The sequence below is a fragment of the Pleurodeles waltl genome, chromosome 2_2, assembly GCF_031143425.1.
Source record: "Pleurodeles waltl isolate 20211129_DDA chromosome 2_2, aPleWal1.hap1.20221129, whole genome shotgun sequence".
Classification (NCBI taxonomy): domain Eukaryota; kingdom Metazoa; phylum Chordata; class Amphibia; order Caudata; family Salamandridae; genus Pleurodeles; species Pleurodeles waltl.
The window spans coordinates 106,236,841-106,263,844 of NC_090439.1; positions in this window are offsets into that span (position 1 = coordinate 106,236,841).

The window sequence follows — 27,004 nt, forward strand, 5'->3', positions numbered from 1 at the left end:
GTAGAAGCTTCTTTGCACCCGCAGCTGGCATTTCCTGGGCATTTGCCCATCTCCGACTTGCTTGTGACTTTTGGACTTGGTCCCCTTGTTCCACAGGTACCCTAGATTGGAAATCCACAGTTGTTGCATTGTTGGTTTGTGTCTTTCCTGCATTATTCCTCTAACACGACTTCTTTGTCCTTAGGGGAACTTTAGTGCACTTTGCACTCACTTTTCAGGGTCTTGGGGAGGGTTATTTTTCTAACTCTCACTATTTTCTAATAGTCCCAGCGACCCTCTACAAGGTCACATAGGTTTGGGGTCCATTCGTGGTTCGCATTCCACTTTTGGAGTATATGGTTTGTGTTGCCCCTATCCCTATGTTTCCCCATTGCATCCTATTGTAACTATACATTGTTTGCACTGTTTTCTAAGACTATACTGCATATTTTTGCTATTGTGTATATATATCTTGTGTATATTTCCTATCCTCTCACTGAGGGTACACTCTAAGATACTTTGGCATATTGTCATAAAAATAAAGTACCTTTATTTTTAGTATAACTGTGTATTGTGTTTTCTTATGATATTGTGCATATGACACTAAGTGGTACTGTAGTAGCTTCACACGTCTCCTAGTTCAGCCTAAGCTGCTCTGCTAAGCTACCATTATCTATCAGCCTAAGCTGCTAGACACCCTATACACTAATAAGGGATAACTGGGCCTGGTGCAAGGTGCAAGTACCCCTTGGTATTCACTACAAGCCAGTCCAGCCTCCTACACACCCCCACACACACACACAACACCCCCCTTCCCTTTGGGAGACCTGACTTACCTGAAACCAGGGGGTCCTCCGGCAGGAGACGGGACAGGGCGCTGCTGCCAGCCGCAGCTCCTGCCAGCAGAACATCGCCAGGCCATATTATTTCTCATAATACAGCTGGCGGCAGTCTACAGGCGTGGTGCTGCTGCTGGCAGCAGTGCCACCTTACCGCCATCTGCCAGCATGGCCACAGCCATATTTCCGCCATTCTTGTGGCAGAAATCTGGCTGTGGTGACAATACGGCAGACGGCTGGTAGCCGCGGCGGCGGTCTTTTAGCAGTGGTTGGCTGTTTATACTGCCAATGTCATAATGAGGGCCATAGTAATGATTATTAAGTGTTAAAAAAAACTATAGAAGTTCACTGAAAAAAATAATAGTTACAGGGACGTTATAGGAAATGGAATTTTAGAAAAAAAAAAACATAGAAATTAACTTAAAAAACCAAAGGTTACAGAGAAGTTATATTTAGGCTCACATTTTAAATGTACGAAACCATAGAAATTCACCAGTTATAGTTAGAGTTACCTCAAGTAACTATAACTCATGCTCTAAGGTAATTATAATTTGCACCCTTGCCATGCACAGTTTTTTCAGCAAAAATATTACTGCAAATATTTCATTGATATTATCAATAATGTTATCAAAGAGGCCATGATTGCCATAATTTGTAGGGTTTGTAGCAGTGCATGGTGAGGGCACGAGTTATAGTTACTTGAGGTAACACACACATATATATATATTACCTAGTGGTGGTCACCACTAGGTAGTTATAGTTAGGACCTAGTTTCTATAGAAAAATGTGTTTTTTGCTTGCCTGTTTCTTTAGTGCCTCTTGACGAATCTTCACAAAAATTTCTCAAAAAATTAAACCGTCACCCAGGGTAGCTCTTGGTCCAGAAAGGGCCTTTTCTGTTATTCCATTCAATAGTTATTTTAGAAATTAAAGGAATTCCAAATTTGTTTATACAGGAACTCAAAGGATTCGCAATCCCTTCCGATCCCGAGGCTTGTAAGTAAAGTGCGGCGGGCCACGCACCCCCTGCTGCTCTGAGATCTACCACCTCCCCGGGGTTTATATAAATATTATGCTGGGGCCACGTGCCTCCTCATGCTGCCCCGGTCACCACCACCTCCTCAGGGCATTCATCTGAATGCATGCAGGGGGGTTGCGAGAGGCAACCTGAAAAATAATAGAAAGGGCGTCTGTTTTGGATCCCCTGCAGCCGCCGGGACCACCACCTCCCAACGGCTATATCCACATTGGAGGGGGCATATGGCCGCTCTCAATGAGCCACTGATGGCCCTGGGAACTGCCACCCCCCTAGGGCCAGCTCATGCTATGTCCAGGTTTACCTACCCCCAGAACACAGCTGTTTGCTTGTTTGTTGTGGCTTGGCTTCAGCTTTGTCAGCTGAAGCCAGGTCACAGCTAACACTCCGCTTTATGACAGCGGGACCTGTCACAAACAGGTCCCACTGTCACAAAGCAGAGTTTTCATCTCTGTTCCCTGCACGCAGATATGCATGTGGAGAACAGAGATGAAAGCCTTGCTCCAGCAAGCAGGGAAATGCTAATTAAAGCAGCACCTGGTTGCTGGAGCAAATGCCAGCACAGGTAGGAGGTGGGAGTCTGATGGTACAGCGAGGAAAGCCTTGAGGATTCCTCTACTGTCCCAGATAGCCTATAAAGGGCTACAAATAAAAATAAAAATAAAAATCAAGAAGGACTCTGGGGAGGCCTTACAGCTCACCCTCTGGTCCCAGATAACCTGTAAAGGGGCACCAAATTGAAAAAAAAAAAAAAATGGAGAGGGACTGCAGCGGGGGACTTGAGGCTCCCCCCAAAGTCCCAGATAGCCTGTAAGGGGAAAAGAAAATAGCTTTAAAAAAAACAAATAAAGCCTCTGTTTTAATTTTTTTTTTACCTTCAAATGTTTGAGGCTCATGCTGAAAGGTGATCTTACTATTTGTAAGTGACAAATACATTCTACTTGTCAAATTGTGCAGACATATCACATTTTAAGTATATTATACACCGACGTCTCACTCTCTTTCTCTCTCTCTTCAAATCTCTTGCTCCCACTCACACACCCACTTAGGTCCCTGGTGCACAAACTCACAGCCCCACTCAGACCCTCACTCACCCACTCAGACTCTCACACACTCACTAACAGACCCACTGACACCCTCATTCAGCCATTCACAGACATTTGCAGACACTGGCGCACCCAATAAGACACTGATGCACGCACTCTCACATCAAGACAGGGACTCTCACAGCTACTCTCATCCCGAGACACACCCTCTTACACCCATTTTCAAACCCGGGTAGTCAGGCTGCGGTCAAATACCGCCACGTACAGCCAAAGGGCACTGCGAGGTTGGGAGATTAGGGAGATTGGCTGCTGGGTCTGGCTGCAGGCCAGGCCTTGCAGGCAGCTCCTGCCACGCACAAGCAAAGGCTGTGCACGGTGCAAGGTTGGATGCTTATATGGGGTTGGCCTCAGTGCCTGGCCATAGGCTGAAAACCATCTGCGGTGGACGTTGGATTAATATATAGTACTGAAAATTATTATACGTTAAAAAAACAGAGAAATTCACTGAAAACAAAGTAAGTTCACAAGGACGTCAGAGTTAGGAAATAGATTTTTTTTAAACTGAGAAATTCACTTAAAAAAACAAAGGTTACAGGGATGTTATAGTTAGGCTCACATGTTGTACATACAAACCAATAGAAATTCACCAGTTATAGTTATCTGAAGCAACTATAACTTGTGCTCTACGGTAACTATAACTTGTGCCCTCACTGTGCACTGCTAATTACCCCACAAATTACGGCACTCATGACATCTTTGATAAAATCATTAATAATATCAATATAAAACTTTAAGTAAAATGTTTGATGAATGAACTATGCAAGGCGGAGGCGCATGCTATAGTTGCCTTAGGGCACGAGTTATAGTTACTTCAGATAACTCTAACTATAACTGGTGAATTTCTATGGTTTTGTACATTTAAAATGTGAGCCTCACTATAACGTCCCTGTAACCTTGCTTTTTTTAAGTGAATACATTTTAGTACACACTTAAAAACCCAAAGGACCAAAGTTTGCAGGAAAGTTATGGTTAGGCTCACATTTCAAGTGTACAATCCCATAGTTATTCAGCAGTTATAGTTAGAGTTATTTCAAGTAACTTTCGCCCGTACAGTAAGGTAACTCTAACTCTAGCGCCTCCAACATGTACAGTTTCCTCACCAATAATTTTTTGGCAAATATTGCAGTGATAATTTCAATGATGCCATAGAAGATGTCATGACTGATGTAATATATGGGGTAATTAGCAGTGCATGTCAAAGACCTCATGCACTGCTAATTACCAAAATCCTTTAAGAAGCAAGCACCCGTGCCACACACACCCTTTACAAAGAAAAGAAAAAGGGCCAAGGTAGGAATACTCTGACCCACTTTTCTTAGTGCTGGGGTTCACCTGGGACACTGCAAGTGCAAAAAAGCCTTTTTTTTAAAATTTTGCCACAAAATCATGGCAGATTTGAAAATCCATGGTAAAAATGTCAAAAACAAAAGTGCTGTCTCCCGCACTTGTTTTCAGTATAGACCCTGGGTAGGCCAGGTTCTGGCGGCATGAGGGAATTTCAAAATAGAAGGAGGGGAGCACACAGGGTCCCCCTCCTAGGGCTCTTTTTAGCCCTGGCAACTGCCCCCTCCCCTGGGTTTTCATAAACTATGGGAGAGGCGGCACACGTACCTCACTTAATTGGGCTCATTGAGCTGTGGGAATCACAACCCCCAGGGCTTTTTTTTAAACAAAAAAAGGGGGGCTGCATGGACCCCCTCCTTGGGCATTAATATGCCCCGGGGACCACTCCCTACCTGGGGCTAAATAAACAGTGAGGCAGGGGGCCATATGGGCCCACCAGGGACAAAACCTCCCTGCGGTGAAATTCATATTTAAAATTTGGAGCAGGTCCATGTGGCCCCCTTCCTCTGGCCGTATACAGCCCTGGTGACTCCATTCCTAGGGGCTCAGCAATGTCTACCCGGTGCCCTGTCCCCATCAAGGGCACTGAGTTTGTATTGATGGGGACGACCTGGGGGAGGGCTCAAGGTCCTGCTGCTGAGTCAATCGCTGGGACACAGTAGTTTCCCTGCACGTACTGGTTCAGGCAGAGAAACAGGTTTGCTCCCATCTGGTAGGAGCATTTTTAAATCTCCCACATTATGGGAGCAAAGAGAGAGGGCCTGGTTTAGATTTTGGTAGATGGCTTACTCTATCACAACAATGACAGATAGCCCATTCAACAAAATATAAATCCCATAGGATATAAAGGGATTTACATTTTGGCGGATGGGCTAACCATCACCGTTGTGACAGAGAAACCCATCCCCCGAAATCCAAATCAGGCCCAAAGTCTGCTTCCAGCCAGTGGGAGCTTTAAAAACGCTCCTGTATGCTAGGAGCAGACTTGTGATCTGTTTCTCTGCCTCCACTGATGCCAGCAGGGAAACAGAACGCATATTGCTCCTGCACGGAGGGAGCAGCATAAAGAACTGCTCCCTCCAGGTGGGAGTAATCCCGTCTCCTGCCGCATGCGGGGGAGACAGCTGAGGTCCCTGGTACTTCCCCTGTGGCCCCACCATTGTGATTGGTGGGTACCCAGGGTGGGCACCGGTGCACGCACCTATAAATAATGGATGGTCCGGGGATGAGGGCCACAGGCCAAAAAAAGCTTAGAGAGGGGGCTAACACAACCACACCTTTCAAAGAAAAAAGCATGGCTCTGGGGCCTGATAAGGCTCAGGGAGGGGGCTGCATGACCTCACTCCCCTATGAAAACAGATACGTCCCTGGGTAATGGGGTCACCAGGCCATGAGAAGGCCCAGGGACGGGGTCCCATATGAACTCCCTCCCATTTTAAAATAAATATGGCCCTTGGGGATGGGGTCCCTAGGGCCTAATGATTCTTGGAGAGCTGGACCACATGGCCCTCTCTCCTTTTGAAGTCCAATGGGGTCTTGAGGATGGGATTCCTGGGGCCTGAGAAGGCACATGGAAGAGGGCTCTTGACTCTTTTAAAAGAAATGCAGCCCTGGGTGATGGGGTCCCTGGTACCGAGAAGGGTCAGGTATGGGGGAGGTGCACAACCCCCTCCCCTTTTAAATTAAATATAGCCTTGCAATTGGGTCCTCAGGGCTCACTGAGAGTAGTAACCATGCCCCCTTCCCTATTTTAAGTACATTGGGCCCCCGAGGATGGGATGTCAGCAGTGATGTCATAAATTATGTCAATGATCATATCATGAGTGATGCACAATGTAAAGTCATGAGCTATGCATGGCGGTGACTATAACTGGTGAATTTCTGTGTTGTATTTTTTTAGTTCAAAACGTTAATATTATCACTGACATATTCATATAATTATAATGCTGCTTTCACTTTTTTTCTGTGAAGATAGATGTTTGTGCGAGGTAAGTCAACAAATTCAAAGGTGGAGCTCAGCCGAGCCAAGGGTCTTGCACGGCTTAAGGAGTCCGTGCACGAGTTGAGTCGTGAAAATGCATGCAGTGCACCCAAGCAACAAACCACATAAAGTATGACAAAAGTGTATTTCTGTATTTCTTTAACATGCAGAAGAAATAACATGAATGCATCACATTACATCACAGTACTGTACTCACTTATTAAAAGAGAGTTTTTTAAACATGAACTTGAATGCATTCATGCATGCCACTGTCCTGGTTGTCATGTGCACCCTGCTTCGGGTGACCCAGATTCTTATACAAAGAGCAATACTATTGTCTTTGAAATCAAACACAATATGTTTCTCTATACCGTATAATATGAGCTCCTAATTAAAGAAAAGTGGATCAATTTAGGAATATATTTGCCTAAGATCGCACGACTTGTTTAAGGAAAAGAACAAACCCAGTTTTTTGGTTTCACTTGGTAGAAATCATCCACAATTAAATTAGTGTCTAATTGTCTATTTGTAAATGCTCTCCTTTTAACTTTTTGTGCATGAGGCTAGAGGAGGGTGGCAGACAGAAGCCCCATGAAAGCTCAGCTAGTTTTGAGCTTCCAAGAGAACCTCGCGTTTATCCAGATTCGGGCATATGGCTCGAAATTCAGTGGCACCTCTAGTGTTGTTTGCCTCATAGATTTTAAAACTTACCTTACACAAGGAAACAGCTTCCCTCATAGTCAGGAGGGTTATTCAATGTGATTTAACCTCATCTTAATGTAACCTCTTCCATGCTGGTTTTGGTTCAATATTATTTGTTAAATCAAATGCACATTCAAAATGGAATGTCATAAAACCAATATACAGCAGAGTATGATGTGCTAAATATTTGCCATTGCTGAAGGATGAAAGAGGGCGGGGGTTGCCTCTCGTGAGTCGTAGCACCGTTCAACAATGATAGGGAGCATATTACACTAACTTTGCGCTTCTGCCTTCTGACATACTCAAATGCAAGAGATGGCAGGAGAGCGTTTTGCTTGTCTAAACATGGCAGTCTCACAGTATGCTCCCCTCACTACAACAAAATGCATAGTAGGTCAATTCAGAAGATACCACCACACCCTCATGTACACATCATTGCAGCAAAGCTAAAAAAAATTGCTATGATATTCTCAGGCCGTGAGCTTTTATGGAAATAAGTTCATGGTAAAATCCTTAGGCATTTGTATCCATACACGTGATAGAGTACGAAATTCCTTATGCAAAAGACATATTTTATTTTTCACATTATCCAACACGAACCATTATTCACTAAACATCAAAGAATTCAACCTTCACTAACTCAAAACAACCAAACAATTGACGTTTAGGTAAGATATTTCCTTCAATAAAGTGGACTTCCTGTGAGTTCTTATATTTGTTCACATCATTTTACCACAAAAGGAAAACTGCATATATTAAACATTACATCATATTGCAAGTCCATTCGTACAAGGCAAGTGAAATACCCCTAAAATCGCCCCGCGCAAAGGAGATGGTAAATCATTGAATGGGACATAGACACATAAAACACCAGGCATAAAGGGCGAATTTCATGGAACAGAGCATGATAAAAACTCAAAACGAATCATTACTAAGTCTCAAAAATTCATTTTTCTGTTTTTAAGACAAAACACATCAGTGTGCTACGAACCGTCGGAAGCTGCAGTAGTGCATTTAAATTATATTCCTGTTTTGCATTACTCAAGCACATTTCACCTTAAAACATTTGGATAGATTTTTTAATAGAAAAGGGGCCACCACAGCAAATAATCATGCAAGACTTTATGATGAACCACCAATTTTTCAAGTTGGAATATGTTTGTAATCCCATATCCGGGAAATACCGACCCTATAGCTATTGCTACTGCTGCTTGCAGGATAACTGATGAATGTCTCGAGTGTCCCTTGCAACTGCCTTGCAGGCTACAGATTCCCACACTCAAACGCCAACAAAACGTCAAGTGAGTACATTTGAGCACAAAGGTCCATACCTGCAGTTCACATCAAGACTTACCTGCACCACTGAAACACATACCGACGTCAGATCGTGGCTACTCTACGTACATCTTGCCCCTGCTGTTAGAAAATGTGACAAATGTACTTAATTTCAAATAAGGCAGAATGCAGTGGCTATTCTCACTACATAAATGCAAAAATTGAATGAAATGCAAGTGCTCAAAATAATTGTTATAAGAAGTGGCACAATAATCAGCCGGTTTTTACTAAACCTAACAGACTACAACTAACCAATCCTCTGTCTACCCTTCCATGCCCTAACCTCAAAGTTCCCTTACCTACGCTTGCCTCTACAAATGCCAACTGAAACAACCAACCTATTCCCTATCAACTGTACAACAACATCCCCAATATTTATGTTCAAAGTGGCTCTGTGGGCACTGAAAATATATTTTCAATGCTAGTTCTGAATGTGCCACCAGAGTCAGACCTCCTAGGTATTGCACACAAAGTGACAACTAGGCCTGGAAAAAAGAGGAAGGGCCAAAAACAAAAGCCACTGATATAGTCACCTTCGAGCCTTCAAAATTAGAGTAGATGCCTCATCCATTAATAGTTGCCTGCTTCATCATTGGTGCCTATCCACACCCTGATAGGATGATACCAGCAGGGCAGACTCAACCAAAGCTTGGGAGTTCCTTTATAAATTATTTAACGAATAGAAGCGGGGTTCCAGAAACAACAACTGTTAAAATACCTTCTGGTATACCCACAGAAGTTACCTTTTATTAAAGGGTACCAAGGGAATAGATAAAAGCAAAATGTTTTTAAGGGAATTTGTGTCCCAAAACACCTTGAGTTAAGTCAACATGTTTTGGCCCTTGCTAAGAGCCCATCTGGTCTGAAGCCTTTCTCAGGGCTGTCAAACTGTCCTGACTGTCTACGCATGTAGTCCAAGCATAAAAGTGAGGTCTATTTCTCTTACCTGAACAAGAGGCAGATGCTAATTCAGAAGTACCTAAGAGAAACAAAATACTTTAAGCATGTAGATGACTAATAGCGGGGAACCACTATTATAAAAAAACGTGGTGTGGTCATGACAGGGTGCTTTTTTTTTATTAATTGAAAAAAGTTCAGTTTTCTGGAAGAAAAATGTAGCTATTTATATTTTTTCTATCCAAAACTCCTAGGTGATCCTGGCCCTAAATGTTTAATGCTAACCAGCTTTAAAGCCATCAAGTGCACATGCAGAAGAAATGGTCATTTTTTATGCCCAGCAACCCTTGCTAGTCTTTTGGGACACAAATTCCCTTTAAAACCTGAAGTACTCCATCCTGTGATGCACAGCTCTCTGAGTTGTTCCCCAGCGGCGTAGGATCCTCCTGTGTAGTGCTGCAACACCTCAAATCCATAGCTGGGCTTTCAGCCTAACAAACTGGAACGTGTGAGAGGAAATGATTCCCATATAATATCATTTGTCGATTTCTTCTTGAGGAAACCTTGAGTAAACCTTCTTTCTAAAGGTTTATTTCACTGGTACAACAATAACAATCTTAGTAAGCTCGAGTAAAACTGAGTGCCAGCACCCTGATACAATGATGCAAACTTATCTCTTGGTGTCTTGATTTTCAAAAGAAAAAACTTGTTTTTATTTTTTTGCACTGTGTTCTTTTCCCACCAGAGGCCCAATGTTGTTGCTCCAGTGAAAATATCTCAACTAAGAACAGTTGGGGTGGGGCGTGGCTGCCTTTTGCAGCCTGCCCCATCAATCCCTAGCTATACCACTTGCTCCTACAAGACAAAGTGACCACCCCTAAGTTTGATAGATGTGCAGAGCTTGATCCAACTCCCTTACAATGGTCCGCTGTGCCTGAGTCCACGGCATGAACAAGGCAGCCATAATTGCAACCTTTAGAAGTACGAGCCAATAATCAGTGCCAAATTTGCTGCCTGTGATTCTTTTGGTGTCCTTTACCTGGTAGAGGGATGGGGGAGGGGCCTCAGATCCACATGCTAGGCAACAATTTTCTTGGTCTGGGGTGTCCTGACAGAAATGCAGGAGAGTTAGGGAAATGTAACAAGAACTTTTTGAGGGATATACTAATACAAAAATACACACAAAAGAGTAAGACAATTGGAATTCACAAAATACACTTCTCAAGTTACCAAAGCCCTCAAATTTCATAACAAGTGTATGCACAATCCAGCTTGGAGTAAGTCAAACACAACAAATGGCTAACATCTGGTACTGCACCCCACTAAAACAGAAATCAACAAAGACAGGGAAGAAGTGTGACACCCCTTAGGAACGTAGGGTGTTTTATCAAGTGGGGCCAAGAAAAAGGGTGTGTCCCTAATTATTTTTCCCCGTGCAATTTCCCATAGGAGTTTTTAGGCATGACTACAGCCTGAACCACTGGGCAGAAATACACAAAATTTGACAGCAAGGTAGCTCGTAGTCTAGAAAGAGCCCTTTTTGTTATTCCGTGTAAATCAATTCAGTAGTTTTAGACTAATTAAAGACAAAACTAAATTTTATATATAGGGACACAGAGCCTCAGTGATCCCAGACAACCCATGCGGAGATCTGATTGGCTACCAACACTCTAGCCAGGAAGTGTTGGCAGTCATTTTGGGACTCAGACTCAGCCAAGTTCTAAACAAAAAGGTAAAAATAAAGAAAAGGGGACAAAATAGAAATACCTTGACCCCTTATCTCTGGTGCTTAGGTCCCCCTGGCACCCTGGCAGTTTTCAAAAAATTATTTTACTATGAAATTGCAGAAGATCCAATAATTTGCTGCAAAATTGAAAAGAAACCGGCACTGTGAGAAAACCAGTGCTTTTGTAGACGTCCCCTCACTTTATGCCTTCATTTTTGATTGATACTGGTGTTTTCCTACTCTGATTGTGACCTGGATTATGCTAACCAGGCCCTGGGCCTGTGCTCCAATTAAAAAGGTTTATGCTAGCTAGGCATAATTATAATTGGCTCTGACAACCTACCGAATAAGTTCCCAATATATATAGGGCATGTAGGTGTAGGTACCCCAGTGAGGTTAGGACACATCTGGGTGCACTGCTTTGGTGTTTGATGTCATTTTAAAGGCAACCCTGGCTTGCTGCCTGCTTTTAAAAGAAAATTAACCCAAAATTCTAATTTGAAATTAAAAGTACTTCCAAAATTTTAAAGTACCTAATTTTAACATATTAGCCACCACTAAAGTCTACCGTAGGTGCCCCAAAAGTAGGAGGCAGTGTAAATATAAGCAGGGACATTATAAATAGTTGTTGTATATGCCCTAGTGAAAGAAAAACTGCCAATTTTTTTTTTTCCGTTGTACTGCATTAGCCCGTAGGCTAAAACTGTCATTCAAGGTATCAATCTAATAGTTAGAACATGTTCATAAATGTTAACTTGTTATAACGTTTGCAAAGAAAGAGTTTAAGAACTCTTTCTAAAAGTTACCTAAAATCATCCCTGTAGTAACCATTCCTGAATAGTCAGCCTCTGGAAGACTGAGCCAAGCTGACTTAATGAAGTGTGAAGTGGCTTGGGCTGAGACAAAGGAAGCATCTGGTAGGAAGAAACATGCAAGAGGAGATAACAGAGCAGGAAGGGGGCTGGGTGGCAAACTTGGTCTTCAAAGGAGGGAAAGACAGGACACAAACCAGAACTACCCCCTTTCCTTTACCCCCAGCAAGATGGGAGCCCCTGTAATTGAATTATCAAAGGGGCTGGAAGGGGAATGTTAGGGAAAGTTAACCACACCTGTGGGTTAGCTTAGCAAGACCTGATTCTTCAGGATGGATTTTCTCTATATTGAATTTTTAAGAAACAGTGTTCTCTGGGATTAAAATATGCCACACTTCACAGGAAGTGGTCATCACAGAAGGTGGCACCCTGCACCTCATTGGTCAGAGGTGCCCCCTGCAGCAACAGAGCACTTCTACTGGAATTTCAAGCACACGCATTCCATTAATATTCAGGGCATAGTGGACCAACGCAGAATATTCATAACCAATTTGGCCAAGTATCCTGTGAGTGTCCATGATGTCTACATATTCTGGTGTCGCGTGGGCTCTCATTATTCTAAATGAGACTACTGGATTTCTAGGTAGCAGGATCGATAACGGTGTGGGGGACTGAGTCTGACCCACGTGTAAAGAACTCTGTCACGCTAAATCCGGTTTTTGCTCCGGCTAACTAGCAGTGCCTCATTTCTCCCACGTGGAAGGAATGATTTGGCAGCCGAGCGCATGACATCTTTGGAACTTCTCAGGGAAGTCGTGGTTACTCAGATCCGAACCAACTCTCTTATTTCCAATATGATCTCATATACAAATGACAAAGACAGTATAAGTTTTATATAATGTTTTAATAAAACGACTGTATTTTAGATATTAAGGCGTGAGCCGCAATAACCAGAACGATACAACACAGTAGGATTGTAATATTTACCAGGAGAGTAAAACATAAAAACAAAGCTATCATATTGTCAAACAGTTTCTACTCTCCCTCTGCTTGTTCTATCTAGAGCACAGCATGTTAAGCTTCTAGCTTGCCTATTAGAATCACTATGGGGATATCAGCCCTCATACCTGAGCAAAGACCTGTGATCTTGGTTCAGCATCTGCAACGAGGCAGTCAGCGTCAAGTTGTGGTTCCCTGGTCGGAATCTCCCTCTTGCGTGTACTGGGACAAGGAAGTGATTTTATAACTAACATGCCAGCGTGATCACAAAATGTCCCTTCGCAGGAATGCCGAGTCTAAACTCTTACCACGTCTATCGGCAATGTACCAGACTGTATCCTTGACTGAAGCACAGAGTAAATATGTTATGGAGAACTCCAGTGCAGAGTAGGCAAAACAGTGTGATATGAATAAAAAACAACACCGTAGAACTGGCTATTTGAAAAATAACAGTACGAAGCCTAATAAAAAGCATGTAGAGCAAAGTGCACAGAGGCTCTAAGCTATTAGCAAATGAATAAAATATATTCAGGGCAAAATGCACAAAGGCCTAAAGCCTGAAGCTAAAGCGCAATGAATACGTAAAACTAACCACACTACACCCTCCCCTTGTCGGTAGCAAGTGGTTCCAATAACATAAAAGGATGCCCTAAATATAAACAATATCTAAAACAAGTATTTCGACAAGGTGAGAAGACAACAAAGTCATAAATTTAGGTAACATGTGAGCACAACCAAATTCAATATAGTGTCAATTTTGTAAAAATCCAATCATCAGACAGAAGCAATAGAACGTAGGAGTTCCTCCACTTCGATATATGTCAATATCGGAAGATCCACGCCACAAAGTACCATGGAGCAGGTGTGATCCAAAGCCCCAAAACCATTCAGGGCGGCAACCCGTTGCAGGGCCTATGAAAGAGACACTACCATCTTCCTCCAGGAAGGGAATCTCATAAACTTCCTCACGAAGCAAGCGCATCCGTAGTGCACAAGTCTGGGAATGAGCCCTCATCGGGAACATCAACAGATCAGCATCAACCATTGGAGGGCGCTACAATGAGAGACAGAGAGCCAGTGCATGTTCAAACGAGCACCAAAGGCACCGAAACACGGGTTGCACACAATCCAAAACCGGTCTGAATGACAGAGACCAGTCGCACTCCAAATGTCCCAGGAGTGTTGCTCCAAAACGCTGCATCATGCGTTCACGACACAGCTGCGCTGATGGGAGCAGCAGTACAGGATCTCGTCGTGACGGGACAGCCATTGCGAAAAAATAGCAATAACAGCAAGACTCCAGCCAATAAAGCCAAAGTAATCGGGAAACCCCCAAAAATGCTTCCGAAAATAGAATGTATAGCCGAGGGTATCAAACCGAATATGGAAGAGAAGGTATGACCAAAACCAACACCAACGACTTTGAAAAAATGTGCAATACCAGCAGTGCTGGATGCATTAAATATACGTCCCACAAGTTCACCGAAGTGAGTCGGAAAGTTAGTATTCAAAAGGGACTGTATCTCCGCCGATGACCTTGCCACCTGAAGTGCGTAGGTCTCGCTAGCAGATGTAAGGGCCACATGCTTTTGAAACAATAAAGCTTTTAGCCGACTCAACTTGTCGAAATCAACCTTGGAAGTAGCAATATGAGGCCAGATGTCCACTACCTCCCTAATTTGAGTGGGGGGAAACAACACATTCCCGCAGCACGTAACGGCCTTGTTGACAACGACGATGTAAACTATTCCGGCACGCATGCCACAGCAGCGTTCGCTGTTAAGAACAATGTAACTACCGTTAGAAAGCACCTGGAAAGTGTTTTTAATAACCGGGACTGGAACTCCCTTCAGATAACAAGCTAAGTTAGCAATCGAAGCGTTACACGCCCCGTGCAAGGACAGCTGTTTACAAACCATTGAATGGCTGACAGAAGCTTCGCATTCGCTGCCGCTAAGAAAAACCTCCTTCAAACCATTAACACATCTGTACTGAAAGGGAAGGTCCCACACCTCGTGTATGTAACTGTCTCCCAATAGTTCATATCTACCCACCGGAATGTGCTTCAAACACGAAGTAAATTGCAAAGTAGAGATAGGCAAATTAATAACCCCATGGATAAACCATTCAGCTGACGGAATCTCAGCTACCGTGAAAGGCAGTTTCTCTAATTTTTCAATATTTAACATAACATATGTCGCTTCCTTTTTAACCATCAGTTGTTGTTGACGAGTCAAATTAAAAGAGATAAAGATCTCCCTGGCACGAACGTGCTGCCATGGAACGCGACCCGCCTTCAAGGTCTGAAGAGTCCAACCCAGCTGCATGATGGACCGCGTCTGACTCTGCCCATGATATAAAGAAGACATGTCCAATTTAATAATGTCAATAGCAGAGGACACAATGCTGTCAATCGTGTAAACACGTTCAGAAAGGGTATGCATGCCATTATCAACAACAGACAAAGTCTGCATCAGATTTTCTTGATCAATCTGCCTCAACCGGGCTGCAGCCTCTTGTTGTGAAAGCTTCTAAATCTCATTATAAACCTCGTATAAGAACCTTTTCTTCCGTGGTACTCTGGGATCTGACAAAAAATCTTGTAAATCAGTATTATTAGACAGTAACATGAGATGTGACTTAACTGCATCCAGCGTGGAGGACTTCAACCATTGCTGACAAAGCTTCCCCACACTGTATGTAGTTATAATATAAGCATGTTCTGGTGAAACGTAACGAGGGTCTGCCCTACTAGTCCTGTACCCCCCTGAAGAGGTGACAAAACGTTGATGACACATATTAGTGTCTATAGGCCATAATAACCACCCGCCTGGATGTAACGATGAAGTGTTAAGTACCATTCTGGACCCAATGTGTAAAGTCACTGAAAGTAGCATTCACATAGTGCTGCCAATTTTTTAATTTAGAAGGGACAGGTATACTAGGCAAAGTTAACTCCTTAATCGTCGCTAAGCCCAAACAGCTAGTCTGTTGTACTGTGTCATTGAGGAAAATCATCTGCACAGGGATAATACATGCTCTAAATAACGTGTCCCTGCCTCGCATTTGCCAATTTTTCGTACCCCAAACACTTTTTAAGTCAACAGTTTTCAACCAGTATTCATAACCCTCGACCGACAGTTTAGATACAAACAAATTAGAATACAGTAATTTAGTATCGGTCAATAACATTTGCTTATTAGAATACGGTGTAACTTTAAAATAGTAGGACCTAGCATTACGTGGATCATGCCCAGTAAAATATGCAAATTTGTCATAATACGTTTTTGAACTCCCTTGTGGAGGAGTCGAGCAATGTTCCCATTGCACATAATTAAACATGGACTTAGGGCTACTAGCTTTATGAATAAGGTGGTGTCCATAATAGTTGTAACAAAACATGTCACCATGATTATCTCTAAACTGGTAAGCATCTTCATCGTCATAGACAGTATAATATTGCAAATCCGTTAGCATAGAATCTACTGTCTTCACATCCCAATCATCAGAAACAATGCCAGGTATAACAATATCATTCATTGATAATTTGAGGACATACGGTATTTGAATCAATTCAGTGGGACCATATATGTCAAACATTACTTTATCCCACACAATTCCATCCGGAACTGGTATAGCAGAAATGTTCACTGTGGACAAGTCTCTTCGAACCATATGAGACGAAAAATGTGGTTTTAACACAGTCTCCCCGTACTCAATGTCAGATCGATCAGGAAGAAAATGACCATGTATTATCAGAAAAAAAGTAACCACAAATCCCAACCATAATAAAATAGTCATCACGGCCAAAAATAGCCAAAAATAGTTCCAAGGAAAAACAAAATATGTTTGTTTAAGCCATCCCAGCAGCCGTCGTGGACAGTGGACAGAAGACATTGAAGACGAGGAGCCGGACCCATCATTATCAGCGTCGTTGAAGCAGCCAGAAGCAGTTCTAGCAAAAGGTGCAACTGTGAACGAAGAAGCAGACGGAGGCTCTCGCCTTGGCATGCTATAAACCACATGTTCAGAAACGTCAGTAGAACGTACAGCAATTTGATCACAAGATTCCATATTAATCGCCGTCGGTGAAACAATCGCAAGATCATTATCCACACTCCCCAAGCTCGGAGAGGAAACAGTGTCGGTGAAAATCACCTGCAGCAGGACCTCGTCCCCAGTAGTGAGAGGGATTCCGGAACTACTGGGTGTCCCTCTTGGTCTGCTGTGCAGAATCGGCCACATGTTGTAACTTGACATTATCAATGGAAACAAAGCGATTTCCTTTGGCCCCTCGCAGCGGCGGTAAAATCACAGTTCTTGAGCCGCTTACCCCCAACACAGGGACAGGTTCTCGATAAGAAGGACCAAATTATTTTTTAACTGCGACCTTTTCACGCACTAGATCCCCAATCCTGGGTATCCAACCATTAGGTGTTACTGGCTCATCCTTAATTCCTGAGGAGGCAGCATTGCCAGAAGAGTTATCTTCACGGAATTGTTGTAAATCCTGCAAAACAGTGACACGATCATTTATGTCAAAGGGCGTATCTGCTGCCTCCACACCAGGACCAACTAGATCAGGAACATACATTCGTGTTCCAAACAGGCACTCATATGAAGTACGACCCCCCAGTGACCTTCTAGGCAAGTTATTAAGTGCTCTCTGTACTCCATATAGGTGGGCTAGCCAACCACGACCCGTACCTATAACTCTGGCCGTTAAGGACTGCTTTAAATCACGATTTAAACGCTCCACGACAGAATTTCCCTCGGGATGAAATGGAGACGAGAATTGGAGTTGGACCCCCAACGAAGCCATGGTGTCCCTGAATGCCTTAGAGGCAAAAGCAGGGCCCTGGTCCGAATGAAAAGCCGCAACTGCAAATATATCGACAAAGATGCGCAAATCTTTAATAACAGTGCGAGCGTCAGCCGAGCGTTGTGGCCATACCCATACAAATCTGGAGCACGAATCTACAGCAACCAATATATACTTGTATGCACTATCTGGCGTTAGCGGACCACAATGATCCAAGTACACACACTGTAATGGTTTGTTTGAAATCAGAAGGGGCGTCTGCTGCGGGCGTCTAGCCGACGATGCCTTAATTTGTTGACAAATGTTACAACAAAGGACATACTGCTTCGTCTCTTTATAGAGACCAGGCCACCAGTAACGGGCCTGTAAAAGTGAAATTGTGGCAGCCACCCCAGCATGTGCAGAAGCCACCCCCTCATGTGCTGCAGAAACCAATCGAGGTCTCTCAATTTTATTGGGAATTTCACGTACACCAATGCCTGGAATTGTAACAGTAGCATTTAGCTCACCATTCAAGCAGTAACTATATTTTGAAGGAAATCCTTTAGGAAAGGGCGTGCCATCAGCAGTAGCTTTTATGGCAGCCGATATTTCTGTGTCTGGTTTTGAACTCGAACGAGTCACTGCGGCCACAGTGGCGACAGCCACTGCCGATTTCGCGGCTTCATCAGCCAAAGTATTCCCAGCAACGTGTATTCCAACGCGCTGGTGTCCAAGTGTATGCACAACATGGACATTAGGAAGCGTTTCCTTCAGATCCGCAACCTTACCCCACAACATTTTATGCTTAATGGTGTTGCCTTTAGAATCTCTGAACCCATTCGTCCTCCAATAGTTAAATATTCGTTGAAAGACTGCACACAGTAGTAGGAGTCACAGACCAGCAAGGTTAAAAGTGCCGGATCCGCATGCTCCAACGCTAACAATAGAGCTTTGAGCTCAGCCAGCTGTGCCGTGCAATCTCCCGAGGTTTTAGTATAAGTATGTCGGGGGCAGAACACTTCCCCCTCCATAGTGCCGCTCACCACCGCACATGCAGCAGAATACTGTTGTTTAGTCCCAACCGCCGGTTGCGCAGAGCCATCGGTATACATGACCACTTCATATTGGTCAATAGGCAATGTACCAGCAGGAACAGGGTATTCTATTTCGTATTGAAGAAATTCTTGAGTCTGCAGTTTAGGGTCAAATACATAATCTACATCAGTGGCTGTCAAAGACGTAGCCCATTGTATCCATCGCGGGTGTAGAGCCTTCGAATTAGGAACACTCGCTTTTGTTACAGCCTCTAAGGCCGGAACTGGGGAAACGACAACAATGCGTTGACCCTGGGCCAGCGGTCTTTCTTTAATAACAGCCATCTGTACTGCAGTGAGAATTTTCTCAGTTTGTGCAAAACGTTGCTCTGCAGCAGAATACAAGTGAGATTTGTATGCAATCAGGACACTCTCCCCTTCATTAAAGGTGACATAAGTAAACCCAACAGCCCCAGGTATTACCCTGATCACTAAATGTGTCTTATTGTCCCGAGTGTGTAAGTGTTTAACTGCTAAAAGATCACTCTGTAATTCTCGCAGTATGTGTGTATGTTCAATCGTCCAAAATTTACTCGAAAAATTCAGGCGAATCAACTCGTATAAGGGTTTTATACATGCTGCATATTCAGGAATGTAAGTTCTGCCAAAATTCAGAAACCCCAACAATGACTGGAGCTTCCGAACCGTATTAGGAGGCTGCAATAAAGCACATTTCTCCAAAAAATGTGACCCTAAGCTCCTGCCCTCACTCGACAACTCATATCCCAGGAAAATGACGCTGAGGAAGGCAATCTTTGATTTTTTAAAATTAAACTTATAGCCAATATCAGCAAACCCCACAACAATGCGCGATACGCGCCTTAGATGTTGCAGAATCTCATCATCTGTCAGATATATGTCATCAACATATGATAATGCTTCAGGGTCGAACTCATGCAGAAGTTCAGTTACACAAGCCGAAAACAGTCCTGGGCTATTCTAATACCCCTGAGGCAAACGACAAAATTTTTTCTGAGAGCCAAACGCACTGAAACAGGTATAGTCCCGACTCTCGGGCGCTATATTCTGGCAGAAAAATCCATTCGAGATATCTAATGTTGTCTTATATTTTTTACGCACTATATTATTCATAAGCGCTGCGCTGTGTGAATTCTGTATTGCATATGTGCGTGTATGACTATTTAAATGTCAGTAATCCACCACTATCCTATATGAATGGTCCGGTTTAGCAACCGGAAACAAGGGATTATTCATCGGCGAGACACAGGGCTCAATTACACCCTGATATTCCAATTCTGTAAGAATTTTTCTAACCGATGCCCTAGCTTCAAATTTGATAGGATATTGCGGTTGTGGCTGAGGTTCGCCCTTTATCGGAATTACATGATAAGGTGATTGTCTGTCCCACCCCACGTTATTTCTATACAAGGCGGGAGCCTGTGCTAGAGCCCATGATTTACTATAGGACTCCGCGAGTTCTCGTGGAACAAGTGGTGAGAAGGAAGGTGTAATAACCTCCTCCCCAACTGGACAGTCGCGAACAAAGTCAGGTGGCCAATCTTGTTCGGCCAACAGAACATCATATGATTTTACCACATGGTCCCAAAAAATGGCGTTTATAATACGGTCAATGTCCCCTTCCAATCGCAGAGTTACTTCATATACTCTATCAGGATCAGAGACTCGCATATCCGCCGTTTCTACTTGTATGAAGTCATCAGTTGCTTTCACCTCCAGATGCTCTAGAAGACTCCGGCGAACTATTGTGACCTCTGCCGCGCTGTCTAACAGTGCTAACGCCCATGTCTTGTTCGTCAAGAGAACTCTCTTCTTGAGCGGCACGTCTAACTGAGACAGCTGCCACTTTCTTCTTTTTGAATTGCTGTTTCTGCTGCAGCGGTTTCTCTTCTTGTTTAATAGAAACCTCCGCTGAGCGTTGTGAATCCTGTCTCGGTTTCACGTACTCCATCCTCCGCTCTGACCGCCCACCTCTCTCACTTCTCTTTTCCGAGGAGTCCTGAAAGGAACGAGATTGGCGTGTATCAGTATATTGATATCTATCAGGCGTCTTCAAAGTATCCCTATTCCTGAGATTATACTTATTCTGTGGGGTCTCCGATTGCGGAGACTGCCCATCATCCTTCTTAGGTGTTTGCTGTTTCTTTTCCCAGCGCTTTTTCGAACCCTCAGGTTGTTGCTGTTTAGCATTATCTTTATTATTTTTACCCTGTAGCTGGGGTTTTTGTGGTCTAGCCCCTAGGCTATCACGACCAATACTAGAATATGTTTCCGCTATTATTCTCAGAAGCTCCCGCTCCTGTTGAAGCAGCGGAACATCCCGAAGACGCATACGCACTGCTAGTGCTACTGCCTCTCCTTCGAGATTACTCAAAATAATAGAAGAAACTGTGGCAAAATTGCCCAGCAACTGCATGTCCAAATCCAAGGCAGGGGCAGCCCCATATTCATCCTGAATCTGTTTAAGTACGTCCGGTAAATTAGCTAATGTCGGTGTACCATGTGCCGTAGTGTAGAGCGCGGCAAACACCGTGCCCCAGGTATTACAAAGGTCCACCGGAGGAACCATCCCGTACGGCAAACACATCGTCAAAATTCTATGTTTATCCTGAGGTCCCGTATGGGGAAATACTGCTTCAAGCGTATTAATTTTTTGCGCCAGCCAAAACGGAGTCTCCTCTCGTTTAGCCGGTACTTTACCCATAACTGAGTGTACAGTGGCCGGATTAAGACCCGGAACCACCGCCTGTGGGTGCGCTGGAGCAGCACGCGCTGCATTCGTGTTTAATGTCTGCATCACAAACTGAACTAATCGTCTATATGTAGCCGTTAATTCTGTATATAAACGACGAACTTCAACCACTGCCAATTGAGCAACCGCAGGATGTGGTGTATATGTAGCCAATAAAGGCCAGGTAGGACCATCATTACTCAGTGGACCTAACCTTACTTGTGCTATTGTGTGTGGGAGGGCGCCATCAAGCCAATTATGGTGTTCTTGATAAGATAGAGGTATTTCTAAATAAGCGTAAGCCCTGTATTGTCCAGGGACATTCGCAACTGTGTATTCGTGAAAAGTATTTGTTCCCCCATCCACTGCTGGAAAAGCGACCCAAGAATAAAAAAGTTCCGTTCTATAGGCTGCATGGGCGTCCACCACAAAAGTGACTGGACCCCCCTGGACTGTCAGTCCATGTGTCAATAGATGTCCCGTGAGCGGATGTCGCATATTAATTGCTATGTTCACTACATTAGGATTCGCCATTTTATAAAAAAACAGCTGCAGGTCAGAGAAGGCACACCAATATCGGGGTTTTTTCCTTTCAAAGTTCAAGCTTGAACAACCGACCACTAAGCAATAGGAAGCACCTATGCCGTGGCGGCGGAAACCCTCAGCCCCACGGACGTCTCCGTATACGGAACCGAGGAGTCAAAATATATATGAGACCAAGAGAGTCAGTCGGACCTAATCATTAGAGCCAGACCAAACGTTGGCGGCGCCATGTCGCGTGGGCTCTCATTATTCTAAATGAGACTACTGGATTTCTAGGTAGCAGGATCGATAACGGTGTGGGGGACTGAGTCTGACCCACGTGAAAAGAACTCTGTCACCCTAAATCCGGTTTTTGCTCCGGCTAACTAGCAGTGCCTCATTTCTCCCACGTGGAAGGAATGATTTGGCAGCCGAGCGCATGACATCTTTGGAACTTCTCAGGGAAGTCGTGGTTACTCAGATCCGAACCAACTCTCTTATTTCCAATATGATCTCATATACAAATGACAAAGACAGTATAAGTTTTATATAATGTTTTAATAAAACAACTGTATTTTAGATATTAAGGCGTGAGCCGCAATAACCAGAACGATACAACACAGTAGGATTGTAATAGTTACCAGGAGAGTAAAACATAAAAACAAAGCTATCATATTGTCAAACAGTTTGTACTCTCCCTCTGCTTGTTCTATCTAGAGCACAGCATGTTAAGCTTCTAGCTTGCCTATTAGAATCACTATGGGGATATCAGCCCTCATACCTGAGCAAAGACCTGTGATCTTGGTTCAGCATCTGCAACGAGGCAGTCAGCGTCAAGTTGTGGTTCCCTGGTCGGAATCTCCCTCTTGCGTGTACTGGGACAAGGAAGTGATTTTATAACTAACATGTCAGCGTGATCACAAAATGTCCCTACGCAGGAATGCCGAGTCTAAACTCTTACCACGTCTATCGGCAATGTACCAGACTGTATCCTTGACTGAAGCACAGAGTAAATATGTTATGGAGAACTCCAGTGCAGAGTAGGCAAAACAGTGTGATATGAATAAAAAACAACACCGTAGAACTGGCTATTTGAAAAATAACAGTACGAAGCCTAATAAAAAGCATGTAGAGCAAAGTGCACAGAGGCTCTAAGCTATTAGCAAATGAATAAAATATATTCAGGGCAAAATGCACAAAGGCCTAAAGCCTGAAGCTAAAGCGCAATGAATGCGTAAAACTAACCACACTACACTGGCACAGCAGGATCAATGAAAAATTCCAGGAGAGACGATTTGTAAATGGCTTACTTGTGGGTAAGTCAACAAATCTAGTAATGTACACACAACACACGAACCCTGTCGGACACACAAGACATACACCACTACAGTAACATATGGCCAGGGTTACACACATGTGCAAGTGATAACACGTATGCACCATGCTGCAGCACAGCACAATCAGTGCAAAACACTAATACATACACCCACATGTATGTAACATACCCACAACTTGACAGGCACACTACAGGAAGGACAGGTGCAGGCCTGTACCCTTTGATAATAGTAGAACTACACAGAACACTACAAATGCCCTCATATTGCCCACTACATACACTTCACACACACTACACCAAACAAACAATAGCACAAACATGTCAAAGGCATACACCATGCCCATGTAATGTAAGGTCCAGACAGGCACATATGCCTCAAGTCATGCCATGCGAATCACTGCCAGAACAAATATCAAACCCCACACAACTTGTGCCTATAACAACTACATCTCATGAAAACATACCTAACTTACCTGTCGTGTGCAGAGACATCTGCCTGACGCATTGGCTCACACACATAGGAATATAAGATTAATGCTCATTACAAACCATGTGCCAGATGTGTGAGAAGTGGAACTACATCTACTGTAGTGCAACCTCACATGCAACACTCACTGACTCACAACACCATCATGTCTGTACCAGATACAATAAATGGCCTAACGGGGGGCAGAAACACAGGCAGACAGTGCAGACCATGGATGTCATACTGGGACCCAGAAGGAGAAAACAGGACATCACTGACCTCACATGCACTGTGCCAAGGGACACATTTGCTAAGTAGCTGAGCTCCATCCCATAGCCTGTACTGTGCATGTGTTGACAGTATAATTGCACATTCATGTTTTGGAAGATAGGAGAGACACTGGTAATTATGTTGATCATCCTGTAACAATGGGATACACACCCTTGGACACTTCATGGCTGACACAAATATTAGCTGCTACTCAGAAGCACCAAGGGAACAATGTAATAGCTCACAGTTCCATAGTCATGGCCTGCACTGTATGTACATCTTGGAAGAAGACCATTTCATCATGACTTGAAGCCATATTGTAAATTGGCCACCCTCCCATGCTGGTTGTAGTGTGGAAGCGGTGTGCAATGTTTCTCGCTGCAGGTCTGTCACCACAAGATACATAGCATGGTGATGCAGGCTCACGTGTAGCTGTCCCCTAAAACCTGAGGAAGCGCCAACAACAAATACCACCCCAGGGGTGCTGTGTGCAAGTTGCAAAAAAGGAAGTAGACTGTGCTATGAACTCTAATGAATGTGGCACAAATGCATGCTGCACACTGCTGCACACACAGAAAGAGCCAATTGGCCATCAAAAAAGCATTTTTACAGGGCAGTGTACCATCCTACACAGACACATCCACTTCCACAAGGCAGCTAGCCAAGTATACTGGAGCAGGCTAGGTGCACGGCTGCACATGAGCAGGGGACAACAAAGGGTTGCCATGTAACACGTCACACATGGGGCATTCTTGCATAGTTGAAATGTTACAGGACAGTGCAGCCCATTTTGGAGACATTTAGTACATTCTCACTAACCAATTTCAAAGGCCCTAAGTGTCACATCCGCAATGACATGTCAAAAGGGATGGGTTGTCCAGGTACTGTAGTGCTACCATGTTGCCACCACAACTGACCCCATTGTGTTGTGAGGATATGTCATGTCTCCTCTAGTGATAGCACACTGATACAAAGGTACACTACACAACGCACGGTACATACGTAATGACTATCAGTGTGGAATCCAAATCATATGTTCCAGGTCATTGACACAAACACAAGATTGTCATGTCCAACAACCTAGTGCTGAGGAAAGATCACACAAGGATAGGAACTCACACAAAACCACAAATACATATGAGCCACAACCAGCTCTTAATTTCAACTGCCATGCAACATGACATACCTGTTACAAGCCCTAACAACAAATTACTCCTTTAATCTTTTGCAGCGGATCAGGGTTATGGCATACAGCCATGGATAATGACCCCATTTTCCAACCCAAGCACAGCAGCACAGCGTGAATATAATGAGGGACATCGGATGACACGGATTATTGTGGAGAGGACATTTGGGACCCTAAAGTACAGATTCAGTTGCCTGGACATTACAGGAGGTAGCCTCCTAAGTGCCCCACACATAATCTTAACATGTGCCATCCTGCACAACATACATGTGCAGATGAACATCCCCTTATATGAGCAGGTAGATGACCTGTCTGTGGAAGAGGATGAGGATGGTGGAGAAGAAAATGAGGGGGAACAGCTGCTAGGATACGCCACAGACTGCACATTGTTGAAAACTTCTCTCAATAATCACGTAACTCACCTTGTAGATTCTGTCAATAAACACCTCACTTTTTCACACAATCCGGCTTTGGTGTCTTCAAACATATACCTCATGATCATGAGTCTAACTTCAGGGAGCATCTCACAAACACAAATCTGAAGAGTACTGTAGCAACATCAAGTGTGAAGGGTAAGATTGAACTGCTACCATCACACGCATCACAATTAGCCTCATCACTTGAATGTGACAACTGAAGGACATAGTCTATGGACCACAACATATTAATTATATCCACATTGCCGACTTGTACAACAATAGCTCATCACACACAACAACAACATGCCCAAAAATGAGCTAAACAAGGGGCCCACACATGAGGCAGTGAATGTCAAAATAATGTCAGCCTGTAATGTTTGAACAGACCATTAACACAACTCAGTGTGAGAGTTGCAATGGCTGTAAGGAGCATGTGTGATAAGGGGGGGACATTATTGGTGACAATGCTCAACATGATTAGCCCAGGTATGACAAGCAATGTGAGAAATGGAGCATGCACAGTACATTCATGGAAATCACTCCTGCCACTGCCATGGGGCCCACTCGTGTCACAGGGTACACATGATCTCACACGTTGTACAGACACGTCTGTGGAATGCACATCAGAATGGATGAGAACATAGGCTTCTAGGGCTGCTGGTCCACCACAAAGTAATTTTTATTACAATGAAAAATGTTAGGATTTTCAACTGTCTATTGTGTTCAATACATTATATGGTTGGAATGTAGACTGAGTGTGTCAATCACAGTATGTACCAAATATGTACACCTGTCAGAGATATGTGTAGTCCACACACAAGTCATCCATATAGTCAATATCAACATATGGAGACATTTGTTGGGTAACATTTGCCAGATTGCATTTATCAGCCATCATCAACAAAGCCTGAGCTGTGTATGTCATCTGAAATGTGATGCTCTGTAAGACAACTACACACAGCACCTAAGTGAACACAATTCACAATCACAGACCATGACTCTTTCATAGTACTAACTGGCATAAATATGTGGATACACTGTTGCCACACATACATACATATGCATGAAGTGTATACATTTGAATGCTGTTGATTCTGTAACACATTACACACAAATCACATTATTCGATGGACTACCACATGTGGCCATACACAAAATGCTATACTGCAACCCAGCCAATTCAATCTGTATGTTGATTCAGGGTGCATCCATTAACAATTGATAAAATTGCGCAATCAGGAATAGAGTAAAGAAAATGATGCAAATGTGTCGAAAACATCCACAAATGCAAAGTACATGACCCATGGGACCTTAGCGTGATTTCTACCTTCGCACTCCTAGCAATGCTGATTTACTGTTAAATTAATGCATAAAGGTAATGCGTCAATATAAACAAATGCAAGTAAGCAATGCATCAGAAGTACTCACGCAAATATTCGAT